This window comes from Balaenoptera ricei, chromosome 11 (genome assembly GCF_028023285.1).
Source record: "Balaenoptera ricei isolate mBalRic1 chromosome 11, mBalRic1.hap2, whole genome shotgun sequence".
Lineage (NCBI taxonomy): Eukaryota > Metazoa > Chordata > Mammalia > Artiodactyla > Balaenopteridae > Balaenoptera > Balaenoptera ricei.
Genome location: NC_082649.1, coordinates 101,519,973 through 101,547,755, shown reverse-complemented (window position 1 = coordinate 101,547,755; position 27,783 = coordinate 101,519,973). Strand labels below are relative to the sequence as shown.

At 44.6% G+C, this 27,783-nt stretch overlaps 1 long non-coding RNA gene across 1 annotated transcript in view; it reads right to left on the bottom strand.

Annotated features, from left to right (window-relative positions):
* The window catches only part of LOC132374206 (uncharacterized), a 31,304-nt gene continuing 3,521 nt past the window's right edge, over nucleotides 1–27,783 (bottom strand). The window contains exons 2-3 of the long non-coding RNA XR_009505601.1: nucleotides 204–363; nucleotides 1–57 (exon numbers count right to left, since the gene is read on the bottom strand). This is a non-coding gene — a long non-coding RNA (uncharacterized LOC132374206). The remainder of the gene's footprint in view (nucleotides 58–203; nucleotides 364–27,783) is intronic.

Genomic DNA, 27,783 nt, shown 5'->3' with positions numbered 1-27,783 from the left:
AGGGGAGCAAGCAGGAGTAGGAGAGGGAGAGCCTGGATTGCAATGCAGGTCTGACACCTGTGAAAGGAGAGAGAGAAGGAAAGAGGACTGATTAGGAAAGTCTCAGACTACAGCACAGTTCTAAGAAAGTTTGGGCCAGGCCTATGGGGAGTCACCAAGCCAACATTGCCCAGTAGAGGAACAGACCAGCATTAGACACCCACCTGCTCAGTTACTGCCTGGAAACTGTCTGGGGGAAATGTGGCCTCAGCAAAATGCTATTGTGGGTCCAGAGGTACACAGCAAGGCCTCTCAGTCACCCCTGCTCCCCACGACAGGCTCTCTTGAAGGCGTCTGTTCCTCCAGTCCTCCGAGGGGCAGACACTAGAACAGGATTAAATGTTCAAGGAGTTTATTAGGCAAGTCATCTCTGAGAGAATAGGGGAAAGGAGCCAGGGAAGGCTGGGAGGATCATCAGACTGCCTTGCAAGTCTGACTCCAGGGGAAGGACAGAGGAAGGTAGCATCCTAGACCGCCATGCAGTCCAGGGAAGATGTGCTAAGCTGTAGGAAAGTCCTCAAGCCATATCAGTCATCAAGGGATTCTGGTTTTCCAGGAATGGGCCTGCCTTAGTATCCTTAACACACTCTCTCCCTGGCTTGGAGCAGCTCATGAAAAGGTCTGTCACTGCTTCCCAAGCTGAGTCACATCCTAAGGTAACTGTGTTAAGAAGGATTTCACCGTGGGATTAATTGGGGGAAATTCCTAAACATTAACATCTTTTACTAGGTTCCTCAGAGTCACCCTCTTCCCAATCTGTGTCATCGGTGAAAAAGCACTCATTATCTCTGCTTTAAAACCTGAAGTTCTCTTTCAATGTGTTCTTTAAAGTTATGCTCTGATAAGCTCGGATCTATAACTGAAAGCTCTCTGGCTGGAAAAAAAAAATTTGGTAACAACTTCCCAGCTAGCTGTCAGAAAATGTGGTAATTGGAGAAAAAATGAGTTTGAGGCATCGGTGCAATCACACCATTACGTAAACTGTTTCTTTCTCCTTCTGCTTCACCCAGAGGTGAGAAAGGACCCTTCCAGGAAAAGGACCTTGGCAGAGATTTCTGTGGTCAAACAAGAATTTGAAGAAGGAGAACTGAGGCTGCTCCACTAATGATCACAAGCAGGAGAGGGATATGAACCAGAGGAGCCACTGGGGATTGAGAAGTCTCTAGAAGGATGTTTAATGTCAACCTTCTTTGAAGCCCATCCAGCATGGAGAAGCTGTAGGAGGATTTAATGCTAGGAGAGATTCAGAGTGTTGCAAAAACACGTCTATGCCACAGCCAAATCAGTTCTCAGTTCTGACCCTTCCTTGCTTGCCCCACCTGACAGCAACTCTTAAAAGTAAAGCCGGGTGGGAGTAGGGGTGAGGCAACTTGCTCAGGGTCACAAGAACAAGGAAGCGTCTGATTCCGGCCCTTTGTAGCTAAGCTCCACATCTGCATTGGATCTGTAAGTGATCTTAGTGAGAGAAATCAGGTCTGCTCAGTGTCATCTTTATCCCCATTCAAAACAAAAATTTCTCATGAACCCCGCGTGTCCCCTTTCGTCTAAATCAGTTCTTCCGCAAAATACTTAGATTTGTCATCCAGACCCTCAGAGCTGCACCACCCCAACCGCCTTTTTTTCATGTTTTTCCTTATTTCTCTTTTGCTTGCCCCAAGACTCATGTCAGTCTGTTCCTATTCTCTCTCCTGGTTCCCTCTCTCCAATTAAAATCTGCTCTCAGGAAAGGGTGCACACATCCACATCGGAATGCTTGAGCAACTGCATTTTAACAAAAATATGAGAATGGCTTAAGTGAGAGGAATTAATACTTCATGGTAGAACCTCAGATACCATCTAATGGGGAGGGGAATCATATCTTGGGGAAAACAAAGTCTTCCCAGGGCTCTTAAAGTCACACCAATAGGGAACCACCTATCCATTATAAACAGATCAATTTCACCAACTTTATAGATTTGGGTCCATTTCATTAAAAGGCAGTTGGTACATTAGAAACCACACTGGACAAAGAATCATCCGAACTTTGCTTTCCTCATATGTAAGCACTGGAGGTTGTATCTTACAACCTCTGCTTGACATGCTAGAATTCAGTGGTGGATTTTTAAGGATCATGGCTCTGTAAACAGTCAGACCTGGATTAGGGTGTCATGTCTGTCACTTACCATCTGGGAGAACTTGGCAAGTCACTAAACCTCGCTAAGCCTTATTTTCCCCATCTATATAATGGGAATTAAAAGTACCTACCTCAGAGTATTGTGAAGAATTCAACAAATCGTGTGATACATGAGAGGGCTCAATAAATATTAGTTATTATAATCATTGCCTCTCCTTAAAGGGTGATCAACTCTTCCTCAGTCAGCAGTCTGTCACTTGATATTGGATATTCTTTCAATAAAGCTTGAGGATGAACTTTCCTTTAGTTTTAGTGAATTCTCTAACCTAACTTCAGAGAGAAATTTATGTCCAAAACAACCGGAAGTCTATGGAGAAGAAGGAAAATAGTTCCTTTCTTAAACAAATGGAGCTCTAATATTCTAATTTTTCACCCTAGCATTTATGTCACTCAAATTAATTGGGTTCAGTATTGAAAGAAGCACATTATCCTCCTTATATTTCCATAATCAGCTGCCTGGAAAGTATTTTTAAAGAGAAATCAGTATGTCACACCTGGTCAGTGTTATAACATGATTAGTACTTTAATTAACAAGGGGGCAGGAAAATATCACATTTTATTAAGTCTTCTTGGGAATAAAGTTGGATTCTAGCAGCTCAAAACTTTGCAATAATTCAGCACGGCCCACACCCAAGAAACTATTCAACAGAAAAGTATACATATATTTTATTCATCAAAATTTAAAACGTTTAAAATACCTCCTTACTTACCTGAGCTCCTTACACTATCATTGATTTCTTTTCCATCTCTTCCCTTTAAGGCACAAGTAAATGCAGTTTCTTTATAAGAAATAAAGATCAGCAAAAAGAAAAGAAAATCCCCCAATCCAGCCATGCCTGAAGCCAGTGTTATTCCTCGAGCCAATGGATTTCATTTAAGTCAGCTAGAGGCCCATCTCTTATCACTGACTTCCTAGACTGACACAGGCAAGAAGCATAGCTGGGGAATCCAGGAAGTCATTCTCTTTCTTACTTTCTCTTTCTCCAAAGGCCCATTCATCTCTGTTTCTTTCCCTGTGTCTGCCTCATTCTTTTCTGCCTTTGTGTGTATATGACCATTAAGGACCACCCGCTCTCTCCCTAGTTTACATGTCTTCATTTTGAGTGACCAACGGAGACTATCAAGCATCCAAATCCAATCCCCAAATTTCTGGGAGAGAGAATCTGAGTCACCCAGCTAGGATCAGCTGTCCAATCCTGATCCAGACAGCTAAGGCTTAGGGGGCTATGGCAATTTACGTAACTTTCTGGGACCTCAGTTTCTTCATCAGTAAAATGAGGATAATAGTAGTACCTCCTTGTAAGTTTACTGGGGGGACTAAATGAGATCACACTTGAAGTTCTAAGCATAGTACCTGGTGTGTAATAAATGTAAGCCATGAAAATGCTGTTTCATTGGTAATGCTGTTGCTGCTCTGTCCTTGGTCTCCTTAGATACTGCCTGAAGTCGTGGTGGTGCTGAGGCTGCAGGGGGTGATGGAGATCTCAGCTGTGGATATGAGAAGGATTTGAGGCAGGAAGCCAGACAGGCGATTACAGTGGTACAGCATTCCACCCAGGAGGCAGCCTCTGAGTATGCTGAGTGAGAGAGAATTCTTGAAATTCGGCCAAAACTCTCCTCTCTCCAGCCTAGAGAAGCTCATTGAAATAAGCTCTTCTCCCCAAACTGATGCTGCTGCCTTTTGAGACATTCTCAATCAGCTCAGCCCTATCACCTGGTTTTCCCTTGGGCTTGTCTACACTAACAAGCAGATTAAAGAATTCACACAGACTCGCAACGGTAGCGTTTGAAGCACTATCTCATTGAATCCTCACAACAACCCCCGAGATAGGTATCACTGTCATTCCTTTCTCATAAATGAGAACACAGAGGCTCAAAGGGGTTTCGTAGCTTGGCCATACCGTAAGTGTACAATTCAGTGGGTTTTAGTATATTCACAAAATCGTGCAACCATCACTACTATCTAATTCCAGAACATTTTTATCATCTGTAAACCCTTTTCTGATCCTTTCTCTCCAGACAGTAGTTTTGGGTGACGGGTGGGCTTTAGTTCCTCGTTTTGCTTTGCCCCTGTAGCTAGGGTGACCCCCCCTCATCCTGATTTGTCTGGGACCTTGCTAGCTTAATACTGAAAGCCCCACATCCCAGGAACCCCCTTAATGCTGGGTGTTCACCTTACCTGTAGGATACATTGTCAATGTCATGCCTGTAACCCTTACCACTGGGTGTGTACCAGCTGCCTTTCCACTGCCAGTTCCTGCATCTCTTTGTCTAATGGCTTTCTCCAAAGCCTTGGAAGTCTGCTCTGCTCACAACCGCAGGACGGAATTAAACCCTGCCATACAAGAGTGGCCCTGATGGCAACTGGAATATCAGTACCCCAGCTCTGTCACCTCTTGGGTGGGGTACCTCAGAAGGTGAGAGTTTTACACTTGCTCCCCATAGTTTCCCCAGCAAGATCAGCTCCGTTCACCCACAACGGTAGCTGGCTGGATAACGTGCCCTTATTGACTGCCTCCCCTTGTTTGTTTCACTTCTCCATTCTTTTTTTTTTTTTTTTTGATATATTTATTTATGTATTTATTTATTTTATTTTTGGCTGCGTTGGGTCTTTGTCACTGTACGCGGGCTTTCTCTAGTTGCGGTGAGTGGGGGCTACTCTTCGTTGTGGTGCGCAGGCTTCTCATTGCGGTGGCTTCTCTTGTTGCAGAGCACAGGCTCTAGGCACGTGGGCTTCAGTAGTTGTGGCTCGCAGGCTCAGTAGTTGTGGCTCCCGGGCTCTACAGCACAGGCTCAGTAGTTGTGGTGCATGGGCTTAGTTGCTCCGCGGCACGTAAGATCTTCCTGGACCAGGGCTCAAACCCGTGTCCCCTGCATTGGCAGGCGGATTCTTAACCACTGCGCCACCAAGGAAGCCCACATTTCTCCATTCTTGAATCTTTATCTCAGGGTCTGCTTGTGGTCAAATCCAGACTAAGACACCTCCCCTTCCCAAATCTTTGAAATAGACAACTAACGCTTTCTCAAACATACATAAAGTGTTATGCCAGTGGAAATTCCAGTCCCTTCTGCTAACCAGATTTGCTGCCCATAAAGCACCCCCCCCTAATATAGGAATTCTGGAACTGCCGCCACTTTGCGGGACAGATCTTGATAACCCCCGCCCTGCAATACACACAATCCCTTACCTGGAGCTCAGCCCACCTTCAGCCTTTAAATTCCTCCTTGGGGACCAGGGAAGGCCTGCTCCAAAGCAGGAAACTTTCTAGTCATTGTTGGCCCGGGCTCCATCCAATGGCACAGAAGCAGACCAACATTTTTTATTCCTATTTATTTTCAATGTCAGGTCCTCTTGGCAGGCAAGATCATGCCCCTGCCTATCAGTCATGAGGGCTGTCTGAACCTTTTGAGAAAAATGGATCATAAACTAACTGCAGTGTAAGTGCAGAGCAGAGGAAAGCAGAATTACAAATGCAGGAAGCTAGAGCAAAGAGACCCCAGGGATCAATGCGATCTGACGGGAGCCACAAGGAAAGGACCCTCTCCCAAGCCCACCACCCAAGGTCTGTTCCCACAAACCTACCTGACCTGTGTGTGAGATCCCACTGTTAGAAAGTTGTGCCAGATGGTATTTTCCAAAGACAGCTACACCAGTACATGTCCATCCCACGTGTTCTCCTTATAATGTGACATTGACATTCCTGCATTGAGAAGTGGGTGGACCTTTGGTACTGCCTCAGCCAGTGGGATGAGGCAGAAGTGACACTGCACGAACTCCAAGACTAGATCATAAAAGGCAATGAGTTCTGTCTGACTCTCTTTTGGGTTACGTGCCCCGGGAACTCAGTTACCGTGTTGAGAGGAAGTTCAGGCCACATGGAGAGGCCATGAGGGGGGGGGGGGGTTCCAGATAACAGCCAGCCCCAGCCACCAGACTTGTGAGTGAATAAGTCCTCCTTCTGCCCTCAGCCTTTGAGTCCTGCAGCAGAGGACCAAGACATCGTGGAACAGTCAAGACTTCACCTTTCTGCCCTGGCTGGGTTCCTGACTCACAGAGCTTATGAGAGATGATAAATGATTGTTGTTGCATCAAGCCACCAGGTCTTAGGGTAATTTTTTATATAGCAATAGATTACAAATATAGGAATGAACCCTCAGTTGCAGTAGAGAGCACTCTAAGTGCAGACACACCCAGACGGAGAAACATCTAGCCCTAGGTATAGTCATTCACACTTCAGTATGAATCACCCATACTTGGCACCACCATCCCAACGAGAAAAGAGACAGAATTAAAAGTCTTAGGAAATGAGAGAGAGGACCTGGGAAACTGAAGAGGCAGAAATGGATATGGGTTATTTTGTAGAAAGAGATCTGGACTTAAAGCCAGACAGGACTGTGTTCTAGTCCTAATCACGCCCCTTCCTGACAGAATTTCCTCTGAGGTACGGAACGGGCTCTGCCACTTTTTAGCTATGTGACTTGGGCACAGCCTCAGCTTTCTCATTTGTAAATCATTCACAGCAATACCTACCTGTCTCTCAAGATTGCTGGGAAAAGCAACTAAGACAGTTGTTATGAAGACAACTTGTTTATGTAATTGAGAAAGCTGCAGGATGTGGTGGACCAAGCAGGACTCAGCAGATCTGGGCTCTAGTCCAGGCTTTGCCAGTAACCCACTCTGCAAGCCTTGGCAAACTCACTCCCCTCTGCACTGTAGTCCCCACAAAGCTCATGCCAATGTAATACTCACCTGTAGACCCAAGCACCCCTGGTGCAAGAAAGCCTACAGCCATCAGTGCCAGCAGAAAGTTGCAGAGTCTCAGTCACCAGTCCAGGTAACAAGGAAAGGTCAAGGTTAAATCAAGGTCAAAGCAGGGTCAATCTAGCAGAGTGAGAAGCCAGTTACAAACAGGGTTAAAGGGGTCCAAAGTGAGTCCCATTGTCGAAAGATACCTTTCCAGCCCTGAGAATGAGATGCAACCAGGGACGCAGCTGATAACTAGTCACAGGACCATCCACCGCCGTATAAAATGTTATTTAGGAGCTTAAACTCTGCAGCCAGCACACCTGAGTTCCAAATTCCAGCCTTACTGTCGATTAACTATAGCGATCGTGGGCGTGTTATTAACCATTCTATGCCTCAGTTTCATCCACTGTAAAATGGAGGTGATAATTACTTACAGCACCCTGTTGATGGGGTTATTGAGAAGATTACATGGACACGTGCAGTAAGAGTTCTTTCACACCTGGGAAGCTGGCCCTCAGTGAGGCAATTCTGGCTCATGTTTCCTAAACTGAAGAAAATGGTTATAGGGCAATCTTAGGAGGTAAATTCACAGGTCCTTCAACATAAAATCACATGTCCCCCTCCACTCCCACTAAAATCAGTTTTCAATGCTCTCTTGATCCTTCTGACTATACCAAAGAGAAAGTGTCAGCTTGGTGCAAGTAAATCTTAACACCTCTCTGGCTCCTACTAATTTGCTAATCCCCCTCCAACAAAGTAAAGTGCAGGGCCTGTAGCTCAGAGCCTTCCCAGGCAACAGCGTCTAGCTACAATTCAATAATATTTTGCTTCTGTCATATTTATTTTTACAGTTAATTTCTTTTTACTTGAGTGATTCTGGTTTTACACTTATAGTCATGATTTAAAGTTCTCTTTTAAAGTAAACGTATTTTTTAAGTAAGTCTTTTTTTTTTTTAAGTTTAATTTTTATTTATTTATTTATTTATTTATGGCTGTGTTGGGTCTTCGTTTCTGTGCGAGGGCGTTCTCTAGTTGCGGCAAGTTGGGGCCACTCTTCATCGTGGTGCGCGGGCCTCTCATTATCGCGGCCTCTCGTGTTGCGGAGCACAGGCTCCAGACGCGCAGGCTCAGTAATTGTGGCTCACAAGCCTAGTTGCTCCGCGGCATGTGGGATCTTCCCAGACCAGGGCTCGAACCCGTGTCCCCTGCATTGGCAGGCAGATTCTCAACCACTGCGCCACCAGGGAAGCCCCTAAGTAAGTCTTTTTTGATATTAAACATTATGGTATATATGGTTCTTCGATATGGAAAATAATCATGCAGGTGGGAAACGTGGTATCAGGTTGCATGGGCAGACATGGCATCTGCAGGGAGCTACATGGATCTACTGACAGCTAAAGTACATGTCCTAGTCCTAAGTTGCGTCCCCAGACACCCCGGTTTTGTTTCCAGGACCCCAGAGACTCACGCTGCTCTCCAGTCCTTCCAAATGCTGCCAGAATGTAAATTGGTACAAACTCTGGATAATTTGGCAAGTGTATCCTCTATACATCGGCAAATCCGTTGTTAGGAATTTAATAAAATAACCAGAGATATGCCCAAAGATACATGGTTGCGAATATTTGTGGTCACATTATCTATGACAGGGAAAAATTGGAAATCATCTAAAAGGCCAACAATAGGGGACTGGCTTTGCAAATTACAGTATTTTCACAAAATGGACTGATCTAAAAATAGTAATATGACAAACACTCTGCACAAGGTAGATGTTATTATTATTAACTCCACTTTACAGATGGAAAAACTCAAGCACAGAGAGGTTAATTATCTTGCCCAAGGTCACAGAGCTAGTAAGTGGTAGAGCTGACATTTGAACACAGGCCACCTAGATCCAGAGTCCATGTTCTTAACCGCTAGGTTGTAGTCCTGTCATTGAAGCTGACATTGTAGACGAACATTTATTGCCATGGGAAATTGTTCCCTCAATGTATCGGTAAGAGAAAAACAGATGGGAAAAAAACAATCTGGAACATACACCATATGTCAAAAGAGGTTATTTCTGGTTGGTGGAATTATTTTATTTTTGTTGTTTGGTTTGTTTGTTTTTTTAATTTATTTATTTTATTTATTTATGTTTGGCTATGTTGGGTCTTCGTTGCTGCATGTGGGCTTTCTCTAGTTGCGGCGAGTGGAGGCTACTCTTCGTTTCGGCGCACGGGCTTACTGCGGTGGCTACTCTTGTTGCAGAGCGCGGGCTCTAGGCACGCGGGCTCCAGTAGTTGTGGCTCACGGGCTCTAGAGCGCAGGCTCAGTAGTTGTGGCGCACGGGCTTAGTTGCTCGGCGGCATGTGGGATCTTCCAGGACCAGGGATTGAACCCGTGTCCCCTGCATTGGCAGGTGGATTCTTAACCACTGCGCCACCAGGGAATTCTGTTTGGTTTGTTTTTATGTGTGTTTTCCAGGTTTTCTGTTCCGAATGCCTATTACCTTCATAATAGAAATGAAACATGAAAATATGACTTTTCTCCTCAGTTCTCCCATTCCTTTCTGCTTCTAAAGACAAGACAATTGGTTCTTCATGATGACAATAAAAATGACAATGATGATAATAATAGCCAACATTTACTTTTCTTTTAGTATGCTAAAGGAATGACAAGCACAATTTCATTTAACTCATCACTGCCACTTCCTGTGTACGGCCTCCCAGTCTGTGCACTGCACAACTCCGGGGAGTACCACTCATATATCATCTACATTATGGACTGAGCTGTGAATGGTGCTTCTGGGAGCCATGCGACAAGGCCACCCTGTCAACAACCCTCAGGGGTAGGTACTCTGATCATCTCCATCTGATACAAGAAGAAATTGAGGCACAAAAAAATGCTAATTAACTTGCCCCATATCACCCAGCTAGTGAGTGGAACCGGTATTGAAACTCAGGCAGTCTGGCTTCAGGATCTGGTCTCTTTTTCTTTTTGGCTATGAGGCTTGTGGGATCTTAGTTCCCCGACCAGGGATCGAACATGGGCCCTAGGCAGTGAAAGCACGGAGTCCCAACCACTGGACCGCCAGGGAATTCCCTGGTCTCTTATTTTTAATCGCAGAGGGAAGGTAGGGCATGACAAAGAAGATACAGTAAAATCTGGACATCTAGACAAAGATTACAGATCCAACAGGACATTGTGGCAACATGAAGAGAGCACTGGTGTGAGAGGGAGGACGTTGACATTCTGTCCCTTGCTCTGTCCCCACCTAGCTAGTGACCTTAGCAACTTAGCAAAGTTCCTTTTTTTTTTTTTTTTTTTTCTTGCTCTGGGCTCAGCTTCCCCATGTGTAAACTGAAGGAATTAGATCTTTAAGATCTCTTGCAGCTCTGAGTGTCTGCAATTACAGATGGCATCCCAATATGGGCCCAGAGCCGTGGCCTCCCACTCAGCACAGCCATTCTCCCACCTGCTCAGGGAAGCATCTCTCAAGCTGACCTACTTTGTGTATGGGGGAGAGAAGGGCAGAGAGGAGGCCTAAGGCAGGGGCGAAAAACCAAAGGTTTGCCCTCCTGAGCAGCCAGGCTCCTCTCCAGCTGCTAATGATTCAGTCAGGGCCCCCTCAGAGGCTTCTGGGGCCTCTCTCCCTGCTCCGCAGAAGGCAGCAGGCTTAAAATATCTGACAGGGTGGCAAAGCTGTTTTAATGCATTGCTTTTAGTTTTTAATCATGCTGGTGATTCACCAGGGTATTTCTCTGACTTTCCAAACATGCTTTGTTAAAGTCATTCTAGCAGGATCTTTAGAATGTTTTATTAAACAAAAAACCAAGGTGCAGAACAGTGTGTATAAGGTGAGAAAAATTGTTTAGATATACAGTTGTGTCTGTTTGTGAAGGGAGAAAGAATGAATAACTCTGGGAGGAAACAAGAGAGATTGGTAACCATTCACCTCCCAGGAGGGAAACCAGGTGGGTTGGGGGAGGGGCGGAGGTAGGAAGGAGACTTTATGCCTTTTACACGTGGATGTATTATTACCTAGACAATTTCCCATCTCAACAGTGTTTAGTTCTGACTTCTCTTCTTCAAAGATATTCCTGGCTGTATTAGTTTGCTAGGCTGCCATAACAAAGTACAGTAGACTGGGTGCCTTAAACAATGGAAATGTATTTTCCGATACATTCTAGAGGCTAGAAGTGCAAGATCAAGGTGTCTGAAGGGTTGGTTTCTCCTGAAGCCTCTCCACTTGGCTTGTAGATGGCTGTCTTCTCCCTTTGTCCTCACCTGGTCTTCCCTCTGTGCATGTCTGGATCCTAATCTCGTCTTATAAGGACACCAGTCATGTTGGATTAGGGCCCACCCATACAACCTGATTTTAATTTAATTACCTCTTCAAAGATCGTATCTCCAAATACAGTCAGTTTCTGAGGGCTGGGAGTCAGGACTTCAACACATGAATTTTGGAGGCTGCAACTCAGCCCATAACCCTGCCCTACACCAATGAACTCACCCCTTCAGACCAGTGGCCTCTGAGGAACGAGTACAGGTTCTTATATTCATCCAACTTTAATTGAGCATCTCTTGAGAGGGAAGCAATGTTTTAGGGTTGGAGGTGATATCCAACTGAGTTAGATTTGACTCTGGCCAGAAATAAATAGGAAAATGAGAAAGTGCAAGACTAAAAATCAGAAGACCTGATCATCCAATCCCAGCTCCCCCTCTTACGAGCTGAGTTAGTCTGGACACGGCTTTTAGCCACCATTTTTATCAACAAGGGCAGGTTGTAATACATACCTCAAAGGGTTGGGGAGAGGATTAAAGGAGAAAAGACAGGTAAAATACCTTGTCTATAGTACTTGTTCCAGGTACAGTGCTTGTTCACCTCAGCTCCTCCCTGGGTTGGGGCTCGGGGAGCAGGGTCCACACCCTTTCATCCTTATGGCCCTGGAGTGGAGCAGTGAACAGCGGGGTGCTGGCTGGACGGCTTTGCCGGAGCAGCAGCCCAGATGGATATGTGAGGCCATGTGAATATACCCCAGAGGGACTTTCAGAAATATCATAGAGGCTGCCTTTAAAAGCAGTTTTTCAAAATGAAAAAATTTGAGTATTAATGTTAATACGACCTCCTTAGGAATCACAGGCTGATGAAGCCCAGGAAGATTTGAGCTATATTTGGAACTTCTGTCTTTCATGCCACACAGATCTCCCCAGGATAACAGGAAGCACATAAGATTTGTAGTGGACATTTGCTATTTTGATCTGCCAAGCACAGATCCTTCTTCCTCTGGTAACAGAATTCCACTGTTCTTTTGGGGAACCACCCTCCAACATTCCCAGTCCATGTGGTTTAGACCAGCAGACCACATCTCCAGCTCCAGGAAGGAGCACATGACTCAGGCCTGCCATCGAGAGTTCTACGTTCTCTGGTTAACCGTGGCTGACTCGGCAACTAGCACGTGACCCCAACTGGGCAAATCAGCAATTCCTGGGAGTTTGACAGGCTCTGTCAGGAAAGAAGTGCTCTTTTCACTAGGGTTGCTAAACTAAAACTTCTAATGACCATTTTGCCACCACCTGGGGAAAGTCTGCCTGAGATCCTGGTGACATTGTTTGAACTCCTGGATTTAGCCTTGCCGGAATCCAGCACAACCCTGAACCTCATGTTGATGTGAGCCAATAAACTTTCCTCATTTCTTAAATCAGTTTGACTCGGGGTTCTGTCACTTATCAACCAAAAAAATGGCACGTACAGGATTAGTTCTCGGTAACATCTTTCCATGTGTAACTTTGATCCTCTCTTTGCGGGCTTAGAACTATTCATTACTAGAAATCAATTCATCAAACAACTTGCATGTAAACTCCCTCTGGAGTTTACAGACACCTTTCACAAATCAAGGGGTATGTGTGAAAAGAGATATTGGAGATGGGGAGGAGATAAAATGAGAGCTGACTGGTAACTACACCTGCCAGCTGGATCCAGATTGCTGACTCTGGCCCAACCAGCACACTTGGCTACAAGGTGGCTGATTCTGTGCTCTGGGCCAGCCGCGTGCTGAAGCTGGCTTGTACCCGCTAACAAGAGGATTTGTTAAATAACTGGGAATTTTGCAGCTGGTTTTAAACCACTGGTAGTTTGAAATTGGCCATGGTGAGAGTATTTATACCATGGATATCACCAAACACTAAAAATTAAGTTAATTTTTTCCCCTTGGAGAGTTTGTTTATCAACAAACCACAGGCTTTGGCCTTGATTCAACAGGTCTGAAAATGGCCCATAAGAATGAGGGCTAAACAGCAAAGATAACCAAAATTTATATTCCACTTCACAGCACTTTCTCACCCAAAACCTCATGTTGCCCCTCTAGCAATGCTGTAAAGTAGAAATTATTATTCACATCCTACAAGTAAGGAATCCAAGGCCTGGAGAAATGTCTTCCTTGTGGTCAGATGGCACAGCTAAGAAATAAACTCAGGTCTTTGGACCCCATGCCTAATGTTGTTTCCCTGACATCCCAGTAGGAGGTGACTGAAGCATCAAAACAGGGTCTAAACAAGTAATTTTGTCACTGGGTATGGAAAGGCTGTTTCCAAAAAAAAGAGCTTTTTAACAATGTATTTCTGAACAGAGGTGACCAATTAGCAAGGCAGTTGCCCGGAGATTAGCAATAATACTACATATTCAATCTTCTAAGAAAACACAGCATCACTTCTAATAAATTATATAGCTCACATTTGTACAGAATATTTGGTTGGTTTATAAAACCCTTTCAAGTATGTTGCCTCTGTAGATCAACTCCTTTAAAATATTCAGAAACTTAGGCCCTGCGTGGCATACTGATTAACCTAAAACTAACCATCAACACTCTTCTCCCTTAACTGCCTCCACTAAAACATCTGGAAAAAAGGAATATTTACTTTTTCAGCCTCCCTTAGAGACCTACAGACATGTGATCTAGTTCTGGCTATTGAGACTTAAGCAAAAGTCGTCCTTCCTGATAAAAAGTATTGCCTTTGCCCCTCTTCATCCTGTCTCAAACAAGGACATGATAATGGTACTGCAGCAGCCATTTTGTAACCATGAGGTGACAAGACAAAAAGCCAAGCAGAGCAGAAATAGAGCAAAAGTATGGGTCCTTGATGGCATTATTGAGTCTGCACCAGGCTGCTTCCTCTGAATCTTTTATAATGGGAGAAAAACAAACCATTGTCATTTGACTATTCTGCTACCTACAGTGGAAACATTCCTAATATAACTAGAAATTCTACTTCTAGGAATTTATCATAAAGATCATCTATAATAGAGGCAAACTGGAGTCTCAATGTGCAACAATAGGAAGTTGATGAAACATAACACAGGGTGGCTATATAATGTATACTATTCAGTTATTGAAAATTATATTGCAGGCAAGAGATTCTTAAACTTGTGTTCTTAAACAACTAACCCTAAATACATACAGACATTAAATACATACAGACATTTTGTGTGGATGCAGATATGCATTTTTCTAGGTACATAATTATTTTCAGATTCTCAAAGCTTTCAAAAAAAAGTTTAAGTATCACTATTTCAAATTAATATTTGTAGACATGGAAAAATGTTCACAATATATTGGGGGGACAGAAATTGACAAAACAGCATGTTCAATATTCTTCCATACTGGAAAAAATTACATATATATTATAAATGCAGTATGCATGGTGGTGAGCTGAAATTTACAGAATACATACTTGTGAGCCCCCCCCAAAAAAACCCACAAACTTTATTTCTGTAAACTTAGCTTAGCCTACTATCCCACATTCTTGCTGATTACAGAAAACTTAATCTTGCAATTCAAAGTAACTCAGACACTTCCTGATTTAAGATGGTCAGTTCAAGATCCTTCCAATTTCTTCCTCCTCCCCTGCTTCTCTAGTTCTTCCATGGACAGATGCATTGTCCTGGAATCCAGAGGAGTGGCATCTGGTCCTATGTTACCCTCTGTTCTTCCCTTGGCCTCTGCAGTTCATCTTTTCTGGTCCCCATCATGAAGCTCTGGCATCTGCTACTAATGTCTGTGGTCTTGTCCTCACTGTTAGTTGAGAAATCTATGCACTCCTGATCTACCTGGTCCCAATTTATTCCCAGCCCGTTTAGTACCCTTCACAGGGGTCCATGGGGACCGTTCTTAGATGCTTTCCCACATCTGAAATGATGCCCTCAGCCTCACCACCCCCACCCAAGCAATGGCTGCTTTGCCCCTCAAGGTACCAGGTTTGACATGGACTTTAATGGACTCACATCCTGGGAAGAGAGACTCAAGTGCCTCCTGTTTGCTGGTTCTCCCTAAACTTATTTAGGATTCCTAAGGCCCACTCCCAGTCTCAGGTGTGGGGCAGAACTCTGAGCCCCTTCTCAGAACCGAGGTAATGTGTCAGCTCTGATCTCATCCTTCCAATGTTCCCTTTTCTCTCCAGATATTCCAACTCTTATCTCTTTCTTCAGACCTGCATTCTTCTTCACTCTGGGGTTTATCTTCCAAACACAGTGCTCTGAGGCTCCCAGGTTTGCTCTTTTATATACAAAGCCAGGCTATTGCAAATCCGAAGATAAACTTTTTGTTTTCTCTCAAAATCCTGGCTCTTGTGAAGCAAAAGTACTCTCTGGCTTCCAAACTTTTGTCCCTGCTGTAAGTTTTCAAGTCACCCTAGGGGTAGCCAAGAATTTGGCTTTTCGTTTTTGTAACTCTTCATTGTCCCTCATGGGTAGTGCCTGAAAAATGCCCAGATGGTGAGTGTAGAACACAAGGTACAAGGTAGCATGTGTTAGGAGGAAACTTCTTAATGTCTCAAATTATTTTCCTGATGCATATGCATCGGAAAAGACCTGAAAAGATGCAAACTGAGATGTCATCATTTATGATCCCTGGATGATGAGAGTATATTAATGTAATAGTTATGATGGAAGTTACAGAAAACCCAACTAACAGTGGCTTAAAATAACAAGGGTTTATTCTTCTCACAAGATAAGAAGTCTGGAGGTGGGCATCTGCTGGCATTGGCTCGGCAGCCCAACACTGTCAGGGCCAGCATCTGTAGTGTTCCCTCGGCCTTTCTCCATGGTCTCAAGATGGTTGCAACACCACACGTTACATCCCACATTCAAAAGGGAGAAGGGATGGCATGAGCCCCATCTGTTCCTCTGAGCCAGAAAAGCCAAAGCCTTACACTTTCATCTCATTGGCCAGAAATGGGTCACATGGCCACCCCAGCTGCAAGGGAAGCTGGGAAGACCCCAGGGACCAGTTGGCATGGGTTTAGCCAGCTGATGGTGCCTACCACAAGGGATAGCTACAGTCTTTTTTCTTCTTGCTTCTCTGTGTCTCCTAATTTTTCCACTATTGACAAATATTACATTTATAGTAAGTGCAATATTTATTTATTTATTATTATTTTTTAAAAGAATGAGAATTTTTTTAATTTTTATTTTATTTTTGGCTGTGCTGGGTCTTCGTTGCTGCACATGGGTTTTCTCTAGTTGCGGCGGACGGGGGCTATTCTTCGCTGCAGTACGCGGGCTTCTCATTGCGGTGGCTTCTTGTCACAGAGCACGGGCTCTAGGCATGCAGGCTCAGTAGTTGTGGCTTGTGGGCTTAGTTGCTCCGCGGTGTGCAGGATCTTCCTGGACCAGGTATCGAACCGAACCTGTGTCTCCTGCATTGGCAGGTGGATTCTTAACCACTGTGCCACCAGGGAAGTCCCAATACGTGCAATATTTAATTAAACAAATAGACAATGCTTAGAAACCAAATACATTGCCTCATTTGATCCTCCCAACACCTTGCCCTGGATAATCTTACCCTTGTTTCAGGAAAAAGTGAAGATCAGAAGTAAAATGACTTCCAAAGTCACACAGCAAATGATTGATAACACTGAAGAAAGAAAGCAGGTATCCAGACTCCAAATCCTCTGATTTTTCTCTACACCAACTTGCTGCTAAAGATCAGGAAGCTTATAAATGAAACTTCACAGTTACAGTTACACTGAGAGAGAGGCGAGTAGAGATTAGTGAAGCACAGCACAAAAGGCCTATTCCCCACGTTTCAAGCAATGTCCCGTAAGGCCCCTCCTGACCGTCCAAGCCTCTCCACCTCCTCCTGCCTCCTCTGTCCTCAGCCCTCCCTCCTCACACTCTCCGCCCAGCCTTTCCCACCTGCCACCCCCAGCAGAGTGTCACCCAGTGGAAGTGTGCCAGCTGTGCCTTCAGGTACTCCTGAGTCTGAGTCCCCGTTCCACCAATTAACTACCCAACTTGAGCAAGTTGCTTAACTCTCTGGGTCCCCAATTCTTCATCTGCTAAATGAAATAGTATTACTTGTCTCATAGGACTAATTTGTTAATTTTACGTAACAACATAAGTGAAAGCTTCTTGGGTGGTATCAGACGCTTAGTACATGCTCAATTAATGCCAACATTAGTAATTATTGTCATAATATGGAAGCTCAACGACATTTGAAATCTCAGCCTATAATCCTGCATTATTATGAACTAGGGCAAACATATGCCAGAGCAGAAGGTCATCAACTGTGCTGTCTGTCAACAAAGCAGTCACTTGTACGTGTCACTTAGGATTAAAGCAAGTGGATTTAGGAGCCGACTTTGAGGACCCACTCAGTTTGCTGAGTGGAGGAATTCTTAGTAGCACATAGTTTTGAGCAGAGATGGTTGAAATCATGGCTCTCACACTTATCAGCTGTGACCTGGGTCAAGTGACCTACAGTCTCTGTGCCACAGTTTGCTCATTTAGAAAGTGGGGATAATAATAGTATTTACCTTTAAGGGTTGTTGTGAGGATTCAAGGAGTTAAAATATGTAAAGCACCTAGAAGAGTGCCTGACATATCAGATCAAATGTGTTACATAACTCTACTATTAATGCTATTATTATATCATATTGAACACCTGCTATGAGCCCAAGGTCATGAGTGAAGACAGGATTTAACCTCAGCACTCTCTGAGCCTGAATCAGCACTTTTAACCCCTAACCAGCCTTCATCCATCATCTCTAATTTCCTCCCCTCCCCCATTGCTTCCCCTTCCCTTCACAATCCAACCCTTCCCTTGTGTTCCTAGGATACAGGTCCTTGTCTCCTCTTTATCCATTCTTGCCACCTTTTATCTCTACTTCTCCTTCTCCACCTCTTTCCCCCTGTGACAAGCCTGGAGCTGAGGACAGACTATAACACCAGCTATATCAGAGACCCAACTCCACTGCCTTAAACACATTTTTATTTTCTCTTCTCTTTCTCTTACATAAAAGAAGTCTGGAAATGGGTAGTTCAGGGCAGTTGTGATAGCTCAGTCATCAAGCTGTGTTGCTTATCTAATGGCTTCCATCATCAAACTCACCTCATGGTGACAAGAGTGATGCTGCATTTCTAGCCATCACATCTATACTCCAAGTAGTAGGAAGGGGTAAGATTATAAGAGGTAACCTTGTTGACTCAGCACAGTCAACATCCTGGAAAGAGCTTTCCTTGAAGTCCCACTTAAGTACTGTCATCTGGCCATTCTTATCTTCAGGGGAGACTGAGAAATACAGTTTTTCATGTGGGCACATTGTTACTCCCAACAGAGAACTGTTATTAAGGAAAAGAAGGAAAATTGTAACTGGGTAAGTAGCTAGCTCTCACTGATATCCTATCTTCAGAAAGAAGAAAAGGAGACTGGATGTTGGGTAGACAGTTAACCATCTCTACTGCTCCATCCTTAGAATTCCTTCCAAGGAGAGTACTGTGCGTGGTTGGGAACGATTCTCTGATGAACCACTTAGACACATGATAAGACACCCAGGAAGCATGGTCCAAAAATTATGGGTCCCTAACTCATCTTTCAGGAAAGAGGTTCAGATTAATTCTGGCCTTTGTTCTGCTGAATGGAGATGTGAGTTTGAATCGAGAGCCGTTTTGCTTGGACAACAGAGAGACTAAATACTGCCAAGAGGACTCATTTGTTTTCATTCTTAACACACAACAACATTCAGCCTCTTCTCTAAATATCTTTTTAGCAAATATTTGAAGACTAATGGTTTGAGGGATACCAAATTATTAACCTGCCTGGGATAGACATTACTTGTGCTCACCGGGTTCTGGTTTTCCTTTTCCTCTTTCTGAGTGCACAGGGAGACTACACTCTTGCAACTCTACAGGGCCATGTGGCTAGTTCTGGCCGGCAGGCTTCAGCAGAGGTGACATATGTCACTTCCAGGGCTAAGCACCCAAGAGCTGATGTGAGTTCTCTTTGCTTCTCTCACCCCACATCCTGGTCAGTGCAGAGGTCTTGGGTTGAGATGGTGGAGCCACAAAACTGAAGCAGCCTAGGGCACGTGGAGGACGCTGCCCTAGGGGTTTGTAGGGGGGTCCCAGTGAACTCTGACCAACCAAGAAACAAATTTTTCATAATAGCTGAAAAGTATAACTGTTTCTTTCTGTGTAAGATGTAGACACTCATTCAGAGCGTGCACAAAACAGCTAGTATCATGTCACATAATAGTTACCCTCAATGTATGACAAAAACAAAAAGAGCTTTATTTTCTCACTTAATCGTGACGATAATCCCTTGAGGATTAGAACTCCGTGTTTCCCTTGGGACTTCCCTGGTGGTCCAGCGGTTAAGAGTCCGCCTTCCAATACAGGGGATGCGGTTCGATCCCTGGTTGGGGAACTAAGATCCCACATGCTGCGGAGCAACTAAGCCCGCGCGCCTCAACTAGAGTGAAGCTCGCATGCCATGATGAAGAGCCTGCGTGCCACAATTGAGACCCGACGCAGCCAAAAATAAATTAAAAAAAAAAACAACTCAGTGTTTCCCAAACGTGCCTGGTTATAAGAACCACCAGGAGGGAACATGGTATAATTATAGATTCACAAACTCTCGCCCTGGACATTCTGATCCAGTGGGACTGAGGTAAGGCCTAATGATTCTGTATTTTCATCAGGTGTTCCGAGGACTCTTGTGAGCAGGTAAGTTCGAGAAACACAGCGGGTGTTACTATTACTTTACTGATAAGAAAAGCGAGTTTTGGATGAGTGCATCTTCTGAGCATTGTAATGGGCAGGAGAATCACCTGGGGATTCTGATTCAGTAGGCCTGGGTTGGGGCCTGGGGTCCAGGAGTGCTAGCAAGTTCCCAGGGGATGTCCGCACCGCAGCCTGAGGACCACACCTAGCGGAAGGGCGAGCCTGGAGGGTGAACTCACTGGTCCTCAGGCAGCTGATCTTTGGTGTCAACTAAAAATGCTGATGCCCGAGTCCTGCCCCCACAGATTCCGATGTAATTAGTAGGGGTGTGGCCTGGACATTGGAATTTTTTTTTTTTTTTTAAAGGGAACCCTATTTATTTATTTGGCTGTGTTGGGTCTTCGTTTCTGTGCAAGGGCTTTCTCTAGTTGCGGCGAGCGGGGGCCACTCTTCATCGCAGTGCGCGGGCCTCTCACTGTTGCGGCCTCTCTTGTTGCGGAGCACAGGCTCCAGACGCGCAGGCTCAGTAGTTGTGGCTCACGGGCCCAGTTGCTCCGCGGCATGTGGATCTTCCCAGACCAGGGCTCGAACCCGTGTCCCCTGCATTGGCAGACAGATTCTCAACCACTGTGCCACCAGGGAAGCCCCTGGAATTTTTAAAACCTCCCCAGATGATTCTACTCTACAGCAAAGTTGGAGAACCATCGGTTTAGGTAAGTCATATAGTTTGAGTTCACAGAGCTAATAAATGGCCAAGCCATTTTTTTTCTTTTTTTAAAATTGAAGTATTGTTAATTTACAATGTTGTGTTAATTTCTGCTATAGAGCAAAGTGATTCAGTTATACATATATGCATTCTTTTTTATTTTCTTTTCCATTATGGTTTATCACAGGATATTGAATATAGTTCCCTCTGCTCTACAGCAGGACCTTGTTGTTTATCCATCCTATACATACTAGTTTGTATCTGCTAATCCTATCCTATATATGCTAGTTTGTATCCCAGTACTTCTGTCCCCCACCCCCCTCCCCCTTGGCAACCACAGTTCTGTTCTCTACGTCTATGAGTCTGTTTCTGTTTCGTAGATAAGTTCATTTGTGTCCTTTTTTAGATTCCGCATATAAGTGATGTCATATGATATCCATCCACGTTGCTGCAAACGCAAGCTAAGTATCTTGTGAGAAGAGTATACAAAATGGTAACTGATATTATTACTAATATTATTATTATGGGGGGGACCCTAGAAGTATGGCACAAAAAGGTAGCATAAGGCTGGGGTCAGAATCTGTAATTGGCCAGCACCAAGTGGGCCAGGCCAGCGGTTCGAGCAGCCTACAGTCTAGGCACGAGCTCCCTGCCTTGACTCTCCCAGCTGCAGGCAGACAAACGTGGGCGTGGGCCACCCCCTCTCTTGCTGGCAACCCTCCAAATGGCATGAGCAGCTGCTGAGGCCTGAGCTCACCTCACACCCACACTGACAGCTTTTTGAAGATGGAGACAAAAGCCAGGCTGCCCTGGCCCCGAAATGAGAGGCACGATCCATCAGCCTTGAGAAAAGGGCAGCAGCCCCTAACTCAATTTCTTACCAATTATCCCAGCAAAACGTCTCCAAGGGACAGATGTCCATGGCCTGATTAACTATAACGCCAGACCACCAGAGACAGACAAATATTCCAACCACAAAATTCATTTGGAAGACTCAAATAGAGAAGGGATGTCAAAAGAGACTGACTGTAATTTCAGAAGCCGTGAGTGGTACCACTTGACATGAATAATAACAAATAAAAGCTACCATTTATCGAGGGCCCGCCGTGCGCCAGACTCCAGGCTAGGTACTCTCCATGCATTATCTCATTTAATCCTCACCACCGTGCTATCAAATAGGTACTCTTGGACCCTCTGAATAGGCAAGGAGATTCAAGTTCACAAGCCCCAAGTTCACACAGCTAGTAAGTGACAGAGCTGTGGTTTGAAGGTTTAAACCCCACCCTAGCTCTTACCCACTTTATATTTTCCTTCTCACTCTGTGTAGCTGGGCCTCATAGATCACTGTCTACTTTGGCCTTTAAACAAAGAAAGAAATATTCTTTCTCTGATTCTGCATCGTAATAATTATTCACCTCCACTAAGCCGTGGCGACACAGAGCCCAGCTGTTCCTTGTACCCATATCCATCTCTCCAAGTGCCTGCTCTCCAGCGAGGAGAGGGACTGGCTCTGCGATCCTGCAGGGCCCCAAAGGAGGGACGAATATACTCGGCTTTGCAGGGCGCCAGTAACAGAGCAAGTGAGGTTGTTCTGAGTCCTTGTCTTTAGTTTTTCATCAGAGCTTTCTGCTGTTTTAATTTGCCCCAGGGATCTGGAAAGACAAGCCCTCTGTTCTAAAGGCTTCATGCAGAAACAACTACAGGTGTGGTCATTTAATTTCCTGTCTTTAAAAAAAAGAAAAAAGGATCCAGTGACATTTTGAACCAGCTGGCAGAATTTTGTTCTGAAGAGCAGGATCGTTGCTAGTTCTTATTTTATGCTCTGCACCGCAGGGCATACCATGGTCCTCTGTCCTCTATCAAGGTGATTCCGGGATACAGCGTTATCTACCCCCCTATCTGAACTCTGAAGCCTGAAAACCCTTTCACAGGGGGACAAAAGCTTTTCTTCCATTAGAGACCAGGGTGACAGGCAGATGGCCAGGAGAAAGGCAAGGTGAGGGCTTTCCAGCCTATCTGCAAGCAAAGACCTAGAATCACCAGGAATCAGGCCCTTTGGCAACTCACAACCAGGAATGCCTTGGGAGGGCAACTGTAGGCAAAAAGCTGGGAGCAGTCTTCAATCGTAGGCTTTTAGCTAGCTGACAAATTAGTGAACAAAGAATCTGAATTCTTTTCTTCTTTTTCTTTTCCTTTTTTTTCTTTTAACTTGCGCGCTAATGAGGAAACCTCTTCCTTCAAAGTTCAGAGCTAGCTAACAAGCTAGGGAATAAATGGACTCCATGGTGGATTTCAAGCTCTTTTGTTGGCTCGGATTCAACTTGGTTTGGAAACTATTTAGCTAGCAAGCATGCAAGCAAATAATTTGAGGGACCATCTTGATTTTTTATCATTTTGGCTACAAAACCCAAACACAGATCCTTCACCAGTTCTTTCCCTAGCTATCAGCAGGCTTAGGTTCCACTATCATTATTATTGGAATAAAGTACCCAGTATTGATAGAGGACTTACCATTTGCCAGAGACGGTTTTGAAGGGTTTACAGGTCTTAACTGATTTGCCTCTTTTCATTCCAATTTACATGTGAAGAAACTGAGACACAGACACTAGTATCTTCTCCAAGGACACAGACAATAAGAGGCCAACTAGTCTGATTTCTGAGCCCACACTCTTTAATATTTTAAATTGTGAACATTTTATAGAAGGATAACAGACAGAGATCAAGAAACAGAATATGGTCAGACCCAAGTGACTTCCTGCTCAGTTCCAATCCCTTCCTGCCACCCCAAGGTAACTACTATCCTGATTTAATACCATGAATCACTTTGCCCGTTTTGAACTTTATATAAATCTAAGTATACAATATGTAACTTTTCATGTTTATCTTCTTTCATTCCTCATAATTGTGAGATTCACAATTGCCTCTCTATCCCATTCTGTCAGTCTGTCCGTCCTTGGGCCAATACCACACTGTCCTAATTACTATAGTTTTTCAGTGCATCTTCACATCTGATAGTAACAAAAAGCTATAATAATTAAGACAGCTTTATTCTTCTTCAAAATTGTTTTGGCTATTCTTAGCTCTTTGCCAAGCTTGTCAATCTCCACCAAAATACTTGTTGGGATTTTTTTTTTTTTTTGTCGTCGGGATTGCATTAAAATTATGAATAAATGTGGTGAGAATTGTCATCTTCACAACAGAGAGTCTTTTGAATGAAATATCCTTTCATTTTTTTTAAGATGTTCTTTTTCTCAGTAATGTTTTGTAGGGTTTAAGGTATTATACATCTTTCATTCAATTTATTCCTAGGTATTTGATGTCTTTTATGTCATTATATATAGATTTTAAAAATTTTTCCTTTTTGATTTGTTTGTTGTTAGCATTTAGAAATAAAATGATTTTTGTACATGGACCTTGTATCCAGTGACCTTGCTAAATTCACTTATTAATTTAATCATTTTGTGTAGATTCTTTAGAATTTTTCACATACACAATTATAATATCTACAAATGTTCACATTTTTGCTGCTTCCTTTCCAGTAACTATGGCTCGTATTAATCTTTCTTCCTTCAGAGCTCATTACCTAAGTACTATGCTAGAACCCAAATCGCCATGCAGAACAACAGAGCTCTCTGTAGAACCTGCTTTCCTCTCAAGTTAAACATTCCTGGGAACCCACAGCAGGTATTCTTTTCTTGGGTTCACTTACCAAGTTAAGAATGCTTTGTGCCCCAAAGGACAGAAAACCTGATCTTTGTGGCATAAGCAAATAGGAGAGTGTTTTGTTTTCTTTTGTTTTGCCTGAACCATTTATGGAGATTCTAAATAAATGGCTGCTGCAGCTCCAGCCATCAAATCACATTCCCGGCAGGAAGTAAAAGGAAAGGGACCAGGGCACCTCGTGTTTATATCCTGAATACTTTCTCAGAAGTATCCAGAGCGGATTGCCCCTTAGGTTGCATTGACCAGAACTAGGGCACATGGTCATTCCTTAACTTCAAGGGAACCTGGGAAGGTGGGGTATGGACTTATTAGAAATCCATCATCTGGGCCAGATTCACTGCCTCTTTGAACAAGATGTTAGTTCAGCTGGCAAAGAGGAAATGGTTTTGGCTAGACAACTAGCCACGTCCACTACAACTTGAATAGACTCACCTCCACCGTAACAGGCTTCCACGTGCCCTCTCTCCCTATCTCCCCTCTTCTGCACGACACCATCTCCTCCCACAACTGAAGCCTCCAGGTGGTCAAGCTGCCCTGTGTGTAGCAGCCAAGTGGAGCGAATGCTTCTCGCCTCCTTTCCCGCTACCCTCTGTTTGAATTGTCACAGAGTAGTGCTGGTCATGCTCAAAACGTTATAGAATTGTGAGTAAAACAGATTGCTTACAATCCTCTCCTTTGCAAGGACCTCGACACAGGTGTCTGGGGCTGAGCCAAAGCTGAGTGGGAACCACCATGCGTGCACATGGCCCCATGTGAAGATCGGAATTTGCTGGCCAGCCAAGCTCCTTATGCTAGGCGCCCTCTCCCCTTAGGATGAGCTCTTTCCCAGGAGGCACTGGCCTTCAAGTGAGCCAGGATTCTGATCTGAATCCCCTCTCAGGCTTGAGCTGGAACCCGGGCTACTCACATAAGTGAGCTAAAAACTAGGAAACCCTTTTGGCTTTGGAGCACTTTTGAGCGTGGATGACAAAGCAGTTTTGCATTTTTTTTAGCAAGCTGGCTAGTCAAAAAACCTGGGTCTGGACCCAATCCTGGTAGTAATTGGCAAATTAGTCTCAGGCAATTCCAAGCCCCTCTCTGGGCCTCGGTGCCCCCCTGAAAACATAAGAGAGCTAGCTGGACCAAACGGCCTCTCATATTCGACCCACCTCAGCTCTTCAAGCCCACCCGATGAGAATGTGCTAGGGCAGTAGTCCCCAACTGGTCCCTGGTGCCGGTCCCTGGCACCAGGGACCAGTTTCATGGAAGACAATTTTTCCACGGGGTAAGGGGGAAGGTTCAGGTGGTAATACGAGCGATGGGGAGTGATGGGGAGTGATGGAGAGTGATGGGGAGTGATGGGGAGTGGCAGATGAAGCTTTGCTCACTGGCCCGCCACTCACTTCCTGCCGAGCGGCCAGGTTCCTAAGAAGCCTGAGGGTTAGGGACCCCTGTGCTAGGGGAATGCCCCGTGAGCCCTCAGTATTTGTCCCTCAGTGTTTGTCGGCTTAGACCACGAGTACCCTAAGAGGATTCCAATACCATCCCACGTTAAAGATGGGGAAACTGTGCGGCTCAAAGGTGAGGCAAACTGTCAAGATGGCACAGTTAGTAAGCAGTGATCAGGGTTTGAACCCAGATCTATCTGACTCCCTTCCAGGCTCCAGATCACAGCAGGTGGCCTCTACGATACTGGTCCCACACCCCCTGGGAATGGGGCCTCTGGAGCCACTGTGCAAAGCCTCGGCTGCAGGGAAGATTCTCTTGCTTCTGGGTGAGTTGAAAGAGCTCCCAGGTGAGGGGCAGGGCTGTCATCTGCCCACCCATCCTTCCTGTGCATCAGCTGCCTACATGATTACAATTCTCCGCTAAGCCTTCGGCTTTTCTCTGCTTTCCCCTACCATAGGCTTCTTATTTCATGATTTCCATATAAATGATTTCCTGGGAATTGTCATTCCCTACAGTGCTCAGCTGCTACAGAAATCAGATTGCCCAAATCTACAGTTAGGTTGAACAGAGGAGGTAAACGTACCCTTAGCTCTAAGGATGCAGGACTGAGCCAGTAGGCAGCCTCCGCACGTGCACCATGTCATTCGCCCTCCATACATGCATCCCTGGACCAGCCACGCAGGCGGGCTGCAAAGACCCTCGCATGTGTGCATGCTCTTCCCAGAGTCTCCACGGGAGCCCGTATGCACTCCAACAATTCCACCTTGAAAAGTTTTTGTGAGAACTTATGTCATATTTGTTGAGCTGCCTCAGTTTTCCCCAAAGCAATCAACCTTTGGGAGGACGAAAGGCAAAAAAGCAAATGGGAGTTTTTGGTTTCTGGATCATTCTCTGAGGCAAAGGCAGCCAAGACTGCAAACTTCTGAACTCTCCACCAGCTGCTTACCACTACAGGTTCCTGAGGGATGGCTGTGGAAATCTCAGCAGTACCCGCTCCTCGTTACCTTCTTGTCTCCTATTCTAATAAGCGTGGAACAGAAAGGACCCCTTTTCCCCCTTTTTGCCTGAAGCTCTCAGCAAGTGCTTCTCAAAGTCTCCTTGGTGAAGGACCACTTCCTCCAATCTGTCATGGATAGATAATTTTATAAAATACAATAAAAGTGAACTACTAGAAAAAAAGTAAGGAAAAAACATGCAAATAAAAGCCTAAATGTTTTATTATTAGATTCAATAGATTTGATAAAATTACTGTGCCAAATTGCTACAAATTTTTTTTGAACACTTACTCTCAATTTCATTTCTTACCTTGTTGCAGACCAGTTTCAGACAGCCCACAGATCAGCCCTGGTCCGTGGACCGTAATTGAATAGCACTTGTCAGACCACTGAGGGGCAAATAGGTGGCATAAGTGCCCTCAGTCTCCTATCCCACAACTACAGCAGACACTGCTAACTGATCACAACATTCGTTCTTGAATGCAATCCCAGACTCCTTCTCTTTCACCTACTCCCAAAATCAGACTGAGGGTGCAAAAGGAAAACTATTTGCTATCCCTGGTTCGCTTTTTCCAGCCCCACGTTCTGATCCTGGATCATCTGACTCTGTGCAGAGCCGCTGTCCTGAGTCATCCACTCCACCCCTCTTTGCCACTCTCTCCAACACGGATAGGTCTTCCAAGGGGCCAGAGCTTGCCTGCAGAGGAGACAGCCCAGCACTGGATTCACTGGAAAGGAGAGAGAGCAGTGCAATCCTGAAATTTCAAGGAAAGAAAAATCTAAGGATGTTTTCCCCGCAACCAGTGCTTTTAATGATCTCTTTACACCCCCCCAGCAGTATGTACTAATCACATGCTCTGAATCTAGAGACGCCATCTGTGGAGCACCTGCAATGGATCAGACCTTATTTTAGGTGGTTACTTTTGCTGTCTCAATTCAAAACACCCGTATGAAATAGCCATTATTTTATCCCCATTTTAACAGAGGATGAAACTC